The sequence below is a fragment of the Peromyscus maniculatus genome, chromosome 15 (assembly GCF_049852395.1).
Source record: "Peromyscus maniculatus bairdii isolate BWxNUB_F1_BW_parent chromosome 15, HU_Pman_BW_mat_3.1, whole genome shotgun sequence".
NCBI classification, from domain to species: Eukaryota; Metazoa; Chordata; class Mammalia; order Rodentia; family Cricetidae; genus Peromyscus; species Peromyscus maniculatus.
In genome coordinates this window covers 48,456,027-48,468,527 of record NC_134866.1, presented here as the reverse complement: position 1 = coordinate 48,468,527, position 12,501 = coordinate 48,456,027, and the positions used below count along the sequence as shown (strand labels likewise).

The following is a 12,501-nucleotide window of genomic DNA, read 5'->3' as shown; positions in this document are numbered from 1 at the left end:
GATTCTGGAATTTGGGGTTCTGTGAGCTGATCTGGTTCGTCACCTGACTAAAGCTGTCAATTTAAAAGCTTCGAAGTTGTTAGTGGCCATGACTTTTGGCCCAAGGATAAACTTTCCAGAGAAAAGAATAAAGGCACAGAGAGAAGCAGACAGGAGATGCAGGCCCGATGTAGGTAATGCTTAGTCCCTGCTCCCGCTGTGTCTGAAGCCTGCGTCCTGTGACTTGGGTGTGCCTTTCCAGGAAGCTCTCATCCACAGCTTTTTCTTGTTTGTTTGTTCAGACACTCGAGCTCAAGCTCCACATTCCTCTTGCAGCTAGGTGTTACAATTCATGTAGCAGCCATTTCTCACAGTCTCTAAAAAAGAGGCAAAAGGAAGAAAGCGGAGCGATGGCTGGGCGAACGGCGTGGGGGAAAGCAGAGGCAGAGGAATCATGGCAGTGCCGCCGTGCGGCTTTCCTTCCATCCAGAGGTTTGTGAGGAAAGGAAAGGAGGGCTGAGGAACCACCGCAACCTGGAGGTCATCAGAGGTATCCCCTGCAGCCGCATCAAAAATCAGACCAGAGCTCAGCAACTTCCCTAACTACCTGCAGAGGATGATGGGATCCGAATCCAGGTGAGTTGTTCACTGTTGCCTGTTGCGTGGCATGGCAAGCCTGGCTCTTTCAGATTGCATGCAATTTAGACACCCACAGGCGGATAATAATTGCTGGAGAGAGGGAGGGAGGAACAGAGAGAGAGAGAGAGAGAGAGAGAGAGACAGAGACAGAGAGAGAGAGACAGAGAGAGAGACAGAGAGAGAGAGACAGAGACAGAGACACAGAGAGAGACAGAGAGAGAGACAGAGAAACAGAGACACACAAAGAGAAACACACACAGAGACGGAGAAACAGAGATGAGAGAGACAAGGGTAGGGTTGATGAAAGAGATGCTGATTCAAGATAATTCCCTTGATCCAAAGAACTTGAGTTCCCAGATGCTCCAGAGAACAGATGAAAATAGACCCTCATCAAGACATATTACTGGGAAACTGAGGGTGAGGAGAGATTCTTAGCTCCGTGCGGGAGGGAGAGAAGTGGGTCACGTACAGAGAACCAGTAATCAGAATTTCTTCCGATGTCGCAGTAACAACTCTGCTGGGATAATGCCTTCAGTGTTATTTCCAATCCAGAATTCTATCTCCAAAGCAGTTGCCAATCAAACAGAAATGGGGAAATGTATTTTCGGCAGGCCTTGTCTTGGCAGCGACACTTTCATGCATATTTCCTAAGGGAACAATTGAGAGGAAGGTGTTCCACTAATAGAGAGTGAAACTGAGACAGAAGAACACAGAGGTGGGGTGGGGGGACAGCAAGAAGGTGATGGCTTTGCAGGAATGAAGGGTGCGGGGTCTCAGGATGGCAGCTGGCCCAGGTTTAGGGGGCCGCTAGTCCACACTGAACTTGAAAAACTTGTGAGTTTGGTCCTGTGTCCATCACCACACATCCCCAGACAGAAAAGACAGGCTCAGTGAGAGGTAGTGGGACTGCATTCATTATCTATTACTGTGTAAACAATTCCCCAAAGTGTGTGCCTGAAACCAGCATGAATGTGTCGGCTTACCGTTTCCATCGGACATCAGTCAGGAGTTCAGGCAGAACTTGGCTGGAGCCTCTGCTCAAGGTCTCCCACGGCTGTACGCCAGGTTTCAGTCACGGCTGTGCTCCAAAGTTCAGGGCCCTAAGGTGCTGTTGGTAGTCTGTATGACAATGTGCCCAGGCAGGTAAACCAACCCTCGCTATAGCCAAGGGTAGTCACGGCTTGCTCACCATGTAGCAAGGATCATTAGGAAAGACTTCTTTTAAGCTATTTAAGGTGAGCTAGCTAACCACTTCCCTTTCCAACTGTCCCGCTTTCTCTTACAGCGAACATGGATATGATGATAGGAGCAGGAAAGGCCATCTCCACAGCATGAGGAACAGGTCAAGATAGTAACAGAGACCTTGTACCTATGTGCCAAACTGCCTACTGTTAGCTCCCAGACTTCTCAGTACAGGAGAAATGGAAACCCCACATTCTGAAGCCACCCTGGCTGTGTCTTTTCTCTTGGTAACTGAATGCAATTCATGCACTGCCGAGGCACAGCATGACCAGAGGTGAGCGGTGTGGTTGATTATTGCGTTCATCAGATCTTTCCCTGATTTCTGGTTTCTATGGGAGAAAAGGAAATGAAAGTGTGACACTAGCGACCTCAAGATAAGAAGAGAAAACACGGAGTCAAGGTGGGAAGGAGAAAGAGGGACCAGGCATTAAACACAGTGGGTGAATTCTGCCCATCTCAGCTTCCCTTCCAACACGCAGATCAAGACAGAACAGTATTTGAATAGAAAAAGGCAAGATAAACATGAATACACATGAGTAAACATGAATATGAACACACAGCCTCAAGCAACCAAAAAATAGCCACGCAAGCATACATTAAAGGAATTTAAGAGTAAGTGTGCTGGGTAAAATGAATTAATTCCTCCGTATCTTTTAAGATGCTTCTGTCAACCCTAAGTAACCTCATTAGTCAGTAACAGCCTCCCCCTGCCTTTGTCTTTTATCCTCTGTCTTCCAGTTTGGTTATCCTTATGATCAGAGCATTACCAAATGGGCGACTTCAGAGGGTTTGGCCAGAATCCTCATATTTGGGGGTTTCTCCCTTCATTTGACCTAGAGTCCCCTGGCCACTTCTATTATTACCACCCACCCTGCCAAACCCCTGTATTAAGTACTCCCGAGGTAACCAAATACCTGATAGAAACACCCTAGGGAGGGAAGATTAGTTGTGGCTTATAGCTTCGGAGAGTTTTGGTGTGGCATGATAGACAAGATACGGGGGGGCTCCTGGAGGGAGTGTGTGGGGAGACCCCTCACATCACGGGAGTGCAAGAAGCAGACAGATCTGGGCAGAGTTCAGTAAGCTGCTTCCTCCAACCATGCCTCTTCTCCAAAGGGCTCTGTGGCATCCCTAATGTAGCACCACCAGCTAGGGGACAAGCATTCGGAACGTGAGTCTTTGTGGACACTGCAGATTCAAATGGTAACATGCCCTTAAGAGTAAGCTTTTCAAGTCATTCTCCTGACACGCATGTCTATTTCTCCTGCTGGCATATGTCATCACGCTTGGGTTTTGATGCTGTGGTGGTGTGAATGAAGAGGCCCCCACAGGCTCACAGGGAGTGGCACTATTAGGAGGTGTGGCCTTGTAGGAGTAGGAGTGGCCTTGTTGTAGGATGTGCGTCACTGGGGATGAGCTTTGAGGTTTCAAATGCTCAAGCCAGTCCCAGTATCTCTCTCTCTCTCCTTTCTGCTGCCTGCCGATCCAGACGTAGAACTCTCAGCTACCTCTCTAGCACCATGTCTGTCTGTCTGTCTGCTGCTGTGCTTCCCGCCATGGTGATAGTGGACTAAGCCTCTGCAAAGTAAGCCAGCCCCAATTAAATGCTTTCCTTTATAAGAGTTGCCATGGTCATGGTGTCTCTTCACAGCAATAGAACTAATTAGCATATGAAAGACATGCAGCATATCATTAGAAGGAAAAAGGTGTTTGACATAATTACAACTTTCAACTGAGACTACCACACATTTATGATGAGTACTAAAACAAAAACTAAGACAGATGCCAATTCCAAATCTGGTTCTAGCTCTTTTCCAAGAGTCAGACCATGGGCACACACCAACCCATGTACACAGGCCACTCCTTTCATGCTCGTTGCAAGCTAAAAACAGCAGAATTTTTTTTACTGTGACTACAAGGAAGTCTATTCCCAAAAGGAACGTCTGTTCACATCTGTACAGTACAGGTCAGCACTCTAATGGACAAAGTGCTGACCTATAGATTATCCATTTAATGGACAAAAGCAAATTTTCAGTTGGTTAGTTTTATTCAAAATACATTAGTGTGTACATGTACCTGCTTTGTCAAGTCTGTTTCCATGTGTGAAACACCTGAGCTTTATGCTAAGCATATATGGCGTTATTAGCTACTGCCCAATGGGCTTCCACTCCGTACCAGATTACCCCTCCAACATCAGTGTGGGAAGGTTATGACTCAGTGGTTCTCAACCTTCCTAATGCTATAACCCCTTAATACAGTTCCTCATGCTGTCATGAGCCCCCAACCATAAAATTATTTTTGTTGCTACTTCACAACTGTAATACTGCTACTGTTATGAATTGTAATGTAAATATCTGTGTTTTCCAATGGTCTTAGGCAATTCCTGTGGAAGGGTCTTTTGACCCCCCATGTGGGGTCATGACCCACACGTTGAGAACCACTGTTCTAACTGCTCAACAGCCTCACCAATAATTGGGACTGTCACCGAGGTTCATGTTGACTTGTTTGTTTGTGTGTTGGCTGGGCTTGCAGACTTTGTTTTAGTACTCATCATAAATGTGTGGTAGTCTCAGTTGAAAGTTGTAATTATGTCAAACACCTTTTTTCTTCTAATGATACGCTGCATGTCTTTCATATGCTAATTAGTTATTAAGACTCGCCTGTCCCTGGTACTACTGGGTTGTCTGCTTTTCTGCTTCCATCTCAGAAGTTCTTTTTCGGTTCAAGAAATGACCTATTATCGTGTAGATGTAATACAGCTCTGTTCTATGGCTTTCCTTTTCCATGGTTTGATTTATGCACAGTGCTAGAGATCAAACCCAGAGCCTAATGCCTGCTGGGTAAATAATCTACACTGAACTTCAACCTCAGGCCCATTTTCATGTTGTTGTTCATCTTTGGAGTAGTATATTTGTGTTACTGTTTGTTGTTTATTTGTTTATTGAGATACCATCTCACTGTGTAGTTGAGCCTGGCCTTGAATGGGTGATCCTCCTGCCTCAGCCTTCCAGGAGCTGGGACCAGAGGCCTGCAGCACTGCTCACAGAAGCAATGCCATGTACTCCAGGACACTTTTTAATGAACAGACGCTCTTAGTTTCTCCATATTTTCAATTTTTTCTTTATCCTTGACATTTTCTTACATGTATACAATAAAAAGGATCATATTGATCCATTCCTCCCTACATACCTTTCTCCCCTTCCTAACTTCATAGTTTTCTTTTTAATACCCCACTACGTCCACGTATTGACATCCATATGTGCATGGGTGTAGGACCATGTGCTGGGGCACAGGAAACCTACCAGTAGCCATGCTCTCAATAAACAACGATTCTCTCTCTCCAGGGCCTATCACAGTACATACACAGTGGGTCCTGGAGAGTACCTCCCCATGAGTGCCAGGATTTGGGCTAGGAAGCTTTTAATTTTAATGAAATGTGATTTGTTAATTTTTTTTTCCTTCATGGTACTGAATTTTGCCCTAAAAAAAATCTTTACGTAATCTCTAAAACTCTGGAGAAATTCTGTTTGTTGTTTATTTCTTAATGTAAACCATTTAACAAAGTTTCTCAAAACCCTTTGAAGTCTGACTTAAATACACTCACACCATTGTATACTAAATTGTCTTGCTTCCCCTCCAACTGTTTTAGCTGTTACTCTCAAATCAATGAACTTCCTCAAATTTATTGATGTTTTGTTAGTGTGAGGGAAGGGAAGAATGGATATTGAATGAGCAATCAGTGGTCCCTGCCACCTGTATTTTCTTGTCTGTGTTTTACTTGGGATCAGGTTTAAGGTCAAATGAATGAATCTGTGGCTGTAGGGTGTTAGGCATTGCCAAGAGAGTAGGAAACTTTGTGAGTGGTACTTTCCCATTCTAAACAGGGTCGAAAAGTGTAGCTCAGGCTGGCCTTGAACTCATAACCCTCCTGCCTTAGCCTCCCCAGTGAGTGCTAGGGATTACTGGCCTGTACCACTAACAGCTGGTGAGTGATGCTTTTGTGGGAATCTTTCATTCTCACCACTTGTGTGGGGGTTTATGTCCTCCCAAGGCTGGCTTCTATAAAGGTGAAGTTGAAGATTTATGGATCCTGAAGTCTTTTATCATGGAGTAGGTGAGTACGCTGCTTTGACTCTGAGGTTGGGAGTCACCTAGAAAAGTCCTGTGGGGAGGAAAAAGAACGACTCTTTACAGCCATTTCTGCTTTACAGAGCCAAGCATGCCTCATCCCAGCAGCCCACTCTTAGCCAAGTTAGAATAAAAACTGTAGGAGAAAAATCCCATTATCAAAAGACACATTAAACTGGGTCTAAATCACTACCAGTGACCTTTCTATGGTTAGTTTCCAGAAGGCTGTGTTATGGCCCAGTTCCCAGGATCACAGGGATCTGAGCAGAAACTTTTCCCTCTCCAGGTACCTCTGGGTTCTCCAAGGAACATGCTGTATTCCCACAGTGAACTCTGTTACAGGTGGCAATGTAGATGGGCTGCAAATTCAGATCTTTAGGAGCTACAATTCCATGGAGTCTTTCTCTGGTACTTGAGACATCTCTGCCCATCATTTTGGATGACATCATCTGGATATCCCTGGAGCTGGAGTCTCTGTGTCTGTGAAAAGGATAGCACCCGCCTGGCCTCAAAGCTGGGAAATCTACTGTGCAATCTGCAAACTGAGCAGGAAGGTTCTTCCTGTGGGTTCTGCTTGGCTTCTTGAAACCCCCACTCCAACATGCAGGGATTTATAGAAGTCTATCAGCTCGCACACACAGCTCCTCTCCTCCACTGTGATTCTAAGCCTCCAGGCAGGTTTGGGTACGAGAGTCCCAGTGTCAGCCATCGTACTTACTAGAATGATCTTCACCATGGGCCACCAGAACCTACTGGCATTTCTATGGTCTCTTCTTCCCTCAATATAAATTCTTCCAAGAAGTTCATTTTCCTGGTTTCCACTGGAACAATTCAAACAAACATTTGTGTAACTCTGACCTGCATCGGTGAGATGGGGTCAAGTCTTTCATTCCATTCTGAGACAGAAATAGATATTCCTATAATATTTAAAACTTAAAAAAAATCTCCATAAAGTAGGCCATTTTGTTTCAGAACTAATTTTGATCATTTGAGCACCTATGAAAAAAACAGTGAGATTGAATGGTTTATAAACAACAGAAATGTATCTTTTCTAGTTATGGAGGTTGGGAAGACTCATATCAAGATGCCAGCAGATTGGGTGGATGGTGAAGACTCATTCTCTGCTACATAAAGGGCACCTCCTTGTCCTGTGCTCACGTGATGAAAGGAGTGAATGTGTTACCTCGTGCATCTTTTATAAGGCCAATGATTCCACTCATGAGTTCGGTCTCATTATCCCGTCACCCCTCAAAGGGACCACCTCTTAGTACCATCCCTGGGAGTTAGAATTCTAGTAGCTGAATTTTAGGAGGAGGTGCTACAAACATCAAGCCCATAGCATGCTATGCTTTTAGTGAGATTCAGCTTCTGCCTAATGAGTGTGAGGCATAAAACATGCACGGTTAGCAAGTCTAGATCCTGGAAAGAAATAGTTCATTTTGATTACTCCAACTGCATGACTGTGTGTATGTGTTGGTAGTGGTAGATGTGATGTCTATTCTAGTGTGATGTCTGAGTGCTTGGAAAGAAAAAGGATAGGAGGGGAATAACAATAATTTGAGGAATCTGAGAGACAAAATGTGAACAAAATATTACCTTGATTCCTGAAAGAAATATGAAGGGGGGAGATGACTTTAGTGTCATGTAGACAAGGCGGATTTTCCCATATGGCCATTGCAGCACTGACCAAGCAAGAGGAAGAAACATGTATCTGATTTACCTTCCAGGTATGTGCACCCTCTAAATCACTTTGCCTCATTAAGGGCCATGTACAACCAGTTATGTACGTTATATATTTAGGGGAAAACCCCTTGAGGAAACTTGGGTGGGCAACAGCATTTTCTTCTGATGATCAACTACCTGTTTGCAACAGTGGTCACACCATCATACTGCCAGCTGAGTAGAGATCAGTGGTCACACCATCCTGCACCAGCTGAGTAGGGTTTAGGTGGTCACACCACCTTGCACCAGCTGATTAGAGTTCAGTGGTCACACCACCTGCAGCCAGCTGAGTAGAGTTCAGTGGTCACACCACCTGCAGCCAGCTGAGTAGAGTTCAGTGATCACACCATCCTGAAGCCAGCTGAACAGAGATCAGGTGGTCACACTACCACACAGCCAGCTGAGTAGAGATTAGGTAGTCACACCACCTTGCACCAGCTGATTAGAGTTCAGTGGTCACACCACCCTGCAGCCAGCTGAGTAGAGTTCAGTGGTCACACCACCCTGCAGCCAGCTGAGTAGAGTTCAGTGGTCATACCACCCTGCAGCCAGCTGAGTAGTTGTGTGTTTGTTTTTCTCCCCTTATCTGTGATTGATAAGATCTGTTTCTATCCCCAGAGTCCCAACACTTCATTCTCATGCTCCCCTCATAATCACAAAGTGCATGGTTTCACTAAGAATGGCTTTGATGTTGGTAGACATCATCTTTACCTCCAAATCCTCCCCCCTACCCCGTCTGTGATTCTAAGAAGAAAGCCCCTGGTTCAGAAGAGAGCTCCATAATGGAGGATATAGCAAAGTAGATTAGCAAGAAGCTACTGGGCCCTAAGTAACTGCCCTCCACTTCAAACGGTGTTTGACTTCAGAGCCCGCCTTTCACACATGGCCTTGCAGGTAAAGATTAAGCTCTGTTAGAATGTTCTGAAGTGGTTACTGAAGAATCTTGTGAAGTCAAGACACAAAGAGCCATTCTGTTCTCAGAAATGCGTCCATTTATGCTCCGGCGAGTCTCACACTTCTGTGTTGTATCTCCTGCTCTCTATCCTGCTGATTTCAATCTGGCGGGACCACACATGTCTTTGTACTCTGCACCACACATGTGCATATGGTGCATGCTAAATATAAATGCTTCTTGGCAGGATCTCTTTTCCCCTTTCTTTGTTTCTGAAAATGTAGCAAAGAAAATGCGTAATGTGCACCCTCTCCAAAACGAGACTTTCAGGGAGTGGGATTATCTCTACAAGCCACGTGCCTCTCGTATTATTTTGGCATGTGGCAATAGAGGCATCATTGTCCATCCACTGTCTCACCTGGTCAAACTTGGCTTATATTCTCTCTTTAACTGGCAGTCAGATCAATACTTGCATTACCAACTATGTTGACTAAGTTTCCATGGTCTGGTTCTCCCTCAATTCAAGGACCAGTCAGGTTAGGCCATGCTATGCCACAATAACAAACAGCTGGAAGCTTAGTGGACAAGCAGTACATCTTTGTTTCCTATTCATGCTAAATATTCTCTGGTAGTTGGTCAGGGCATTGGCTCATCATAGTAATCTGGGCCAGGCTGATGGAGGCTTTGCTTCAACATACATGTTCAGTATCACCACAGACATGAGTTGGAGGCATGATAAATGACCCTCTGGCAGTGAGAGTATACCCTGGAAGCAGCAGCATCATTTCTGTTTTGTATTTATTGGACAGAATAGGCCCATGCCATGCCCAGTTTCAGAGAACAGAGAAGACAGAGAGGAGGATTCTGCTACCAGCATCAGTGATGGCCAGATCTGTCAGAAATATGGGTAAACAGTGTATATGCTAGCGATCAGTGCAATTATTAGTGACCAGTCACCCAGTGCCTTTTCTAGGTACATGAACGCAGCTGTTGAGGAAAGAGAGCAAGAATCCACAGAGTCTCAGAGATTCCTTACATACTCAGGTGGAGGAGCTGTCGTGAAATAAGATGGCGGGTTTTGAAGAAGTGCCACAGCACTTGGGCTGGGGATAGTAAGGCCAAGAACATGGATATCCAGATTCACTTTCAGTCCCTGGGGCTGTGCCGAGGTCACACCCACAGCGTGAGGTCCAGAGTGAAACAAATACGAGGACCAGCAGAATGCTTCGGGAACATTCCATGACCTGCTTCCTGCTTTTTCTGCTAAGCTTCCCAGGGTCCTCGAGACTCTGCTTCTGCCCCCAGAGCCTGTTGTGACTGCTTTCACAGGTGGCAGGGACCTCAGCAAAGCTGCGATCAAAGGGAATTCAGCATGTCAGATCCTGAGGACTGGGGGATGTCCCAGAGCCACTTAGCAGGTGAAGAATCATGGCTGAGTCTGCACTGACTTGGAAGGCCTCACACTTCTGTGCTGATTGTGCTGAGCACAGCTGATTCAGAAGTGGGATTTCCAGTCTGGAGGGCAGTAGAGAGGCCCTTGCCAAGTAACACTGATCATAGCAGGCAGGGCCCACTGAGGAGGTGCAGCAGCATGCTGCTTCTCACACTCTGCCTCTGACAGGTGACTACTGTATCAGCGGAGAAGAGCTAAAGAGAAGAGCAGCCATGCTCTCTGGAGAAACTGAGGTGAGGTAACAAGACAGATTCAACTGTCCACGGTGCTTGTTGCAACCTGCAGTTCAGCAATTTTTAGCAGTGTTCTGCTAATGAATGTGGACCGCGGGCTGGCAGTTCTGTTTCCTCTGGCATTAACATTTTCTTGCTTTATTTTAATGAGGAAAATGAAATTCTTCTCAGTTTCCTATCATCGCACCCGGATGGGGAGGGTATGACATTTAACAACAGTGCTTTGAAAAAATATTAAGCATTATACAAATATGAAGAATTGTTGCTGTTATTATTCTGATGGAGGGCACACGCAGCCTTGACTTAGCCTTAATATTGAGGGGATATTGGAGGGATTAGGAGGGACTCTGTAACTATTGGGTAGTTGCTTGGGATAGCCTTCCAAGAAAGGGCCAGCTAATCTGTCCATATTAAACCATTTTAGGAAGCCAAATACCCAAACTCTGTGTCAATACACTGCAAACGCAAACATAGATCATAAAATTTGATCACTTCTCATCAGATGCCACATGCTCATAAATTATAAAACATGTCAGGTTATTAACTCCAATTTGGAGCCGTAATTTGACAATCTTCTGGGTAAAAGGAAGCAATGGTGTTCAGTAGGAGCAGGAGCCCCAAGTTTCTCAAATACAGAAATACAGCCAAAATAGTAGGCAGAGGGAAGGCTGAATTTATACGGTGGAGCTGAAGGGGAAGCAAGACAATTTAGGATGGTGTGAATGTATTTAAATCAGACTTCAAAGGCTTTGAGAAACTTAACAGTCTTACTAATGTGGATGAATTGAGAGGGGACTACTGAAAAACGTGACTTATCCACTCTTTCAAATGACATTAACTTTTTGAAGCAAAGAAACTTGCAGAATTAATGGGTAGGAGAATGGGACTAAATACAGGTACAGCCAAGCCTCTTTAATTATCCTAACTGTTGTTTAGATGCAGCTGATTAGTTTTATTAACATAGACTTCATAACAGTTAATTCTTTAAAGATTTGTTTATTTTTATTTATGTATGTGAGTACTTGTGTGGGTTTATCTTCACCATATATATGAAAATGTCCATGGAGGACAGAGGACATTGGATCCTCTGGAACTGGAATTACAGGTGCTTGTGAGCTGTTTTATGTGGGTACTGAGAACTGAACCCCAGTTCTCTGCAAGAGCAACAAGCACTCTTAGTTGTTGAACAGTCTCTCTAGTCCCTCATTCTTTAAAATGGGTCTATAATTTGTCTTTACTTTAAATATTTTTATTTGGTTTTGTTTTATGTATATGTGTAGGTGTCTGTGTGTATACATGCACACCATACACGTATCAGATCCTCTGGAACTGGACTTGTAGGCAGTTTTGAGCTGGCATATGGGTACAGGGAACCAGGTCCTCTGTGAGAGTAGTGAGTACTCTTTACTGCTGAGTTCTCTCTCTCCAGTCTTTGCCAAGAAGAAAGAGAAGGAGGAGGAGGAGGAGGAGGAGGAGGTGGTGGTGGTGGTGGTGGTGGTGGTGGTGGTGGAGGAGGAGGAGGAGGAGGAGGAGGAGGAGGAGGAGGAGGAGATCATCATCAACTAAACTAACTTAGTATATAAGGCCCATATTATCATTTAGGAGAAGCTTCCAGCCATATTTAGAGGATGAACCCCCAGTTTCTGGTGTGCTAGCATAGGCAGCAGACTGGCTGTCCCAGACATTGCTAGTCTTGCTGTTATAAGTGAAATAGACAGATGCCACATAGCATCTTGTGGAATTTGAAACTTATCCACTATTCTGTATTTTAAAAGTCTAGACATTGATATGTCTACAAAATTTCCTGTAATTTGGGCTGGAGAGATGGGTCAGTGTTTAACAGAATCTGGAGGACATTCACTGAGAGAACCCAGGTTCAATTCCCAGTACCACATAGTGGCTTACAAGAGTCTGTAACTCATTCCAGGGGATCCAACACCCTTTTATGGCCTCTTTAGGTGTACTAAAGCACACACATGATGCACAGAAATACATACAGGCAAAACACCATTACACATAAACATTTTTAAATATCATAATTCTTCCAAATCTTCTATGTACATCGTTTCCATACCTGCTGAGTTGGATGGGACAGTGTTATGGTTAGAATATAAAATGTCCCCTGCATGTGTTCTTTAGTTAGTTGCATTGTTTTGGAAGGTTGTGGAATCTTCAGAATATGGGGCTTAGCTAGAGATAGTGGGTCACTCAGG

At 44.7% G+C, this 12,501-nt stretch overlaps 1 long non-coding RNA gene across 1 annotated transcript in view; it reads left to right on the top strand.

The window, feature by feature from the left end:
* The first annotated feature begins 270 nt into the window (after positions 1-270).
* Positions 271-12,501, top strand: part of LOC121822932 (uncharacterized) — a 41,665-nt gene continuing 29,434 nt past the window's right edge. The window contains exons 1-2 of the long non-coding RNA XR_006064240.2: positions 271-615; positions 1,904-2,134. This is a non-coding gene — a long non-coding RNA (uncharacterized LOC121822932). The remainder of the gene's footprint in view (positions 616-1,903; positions 2,135-12,501) is intronic.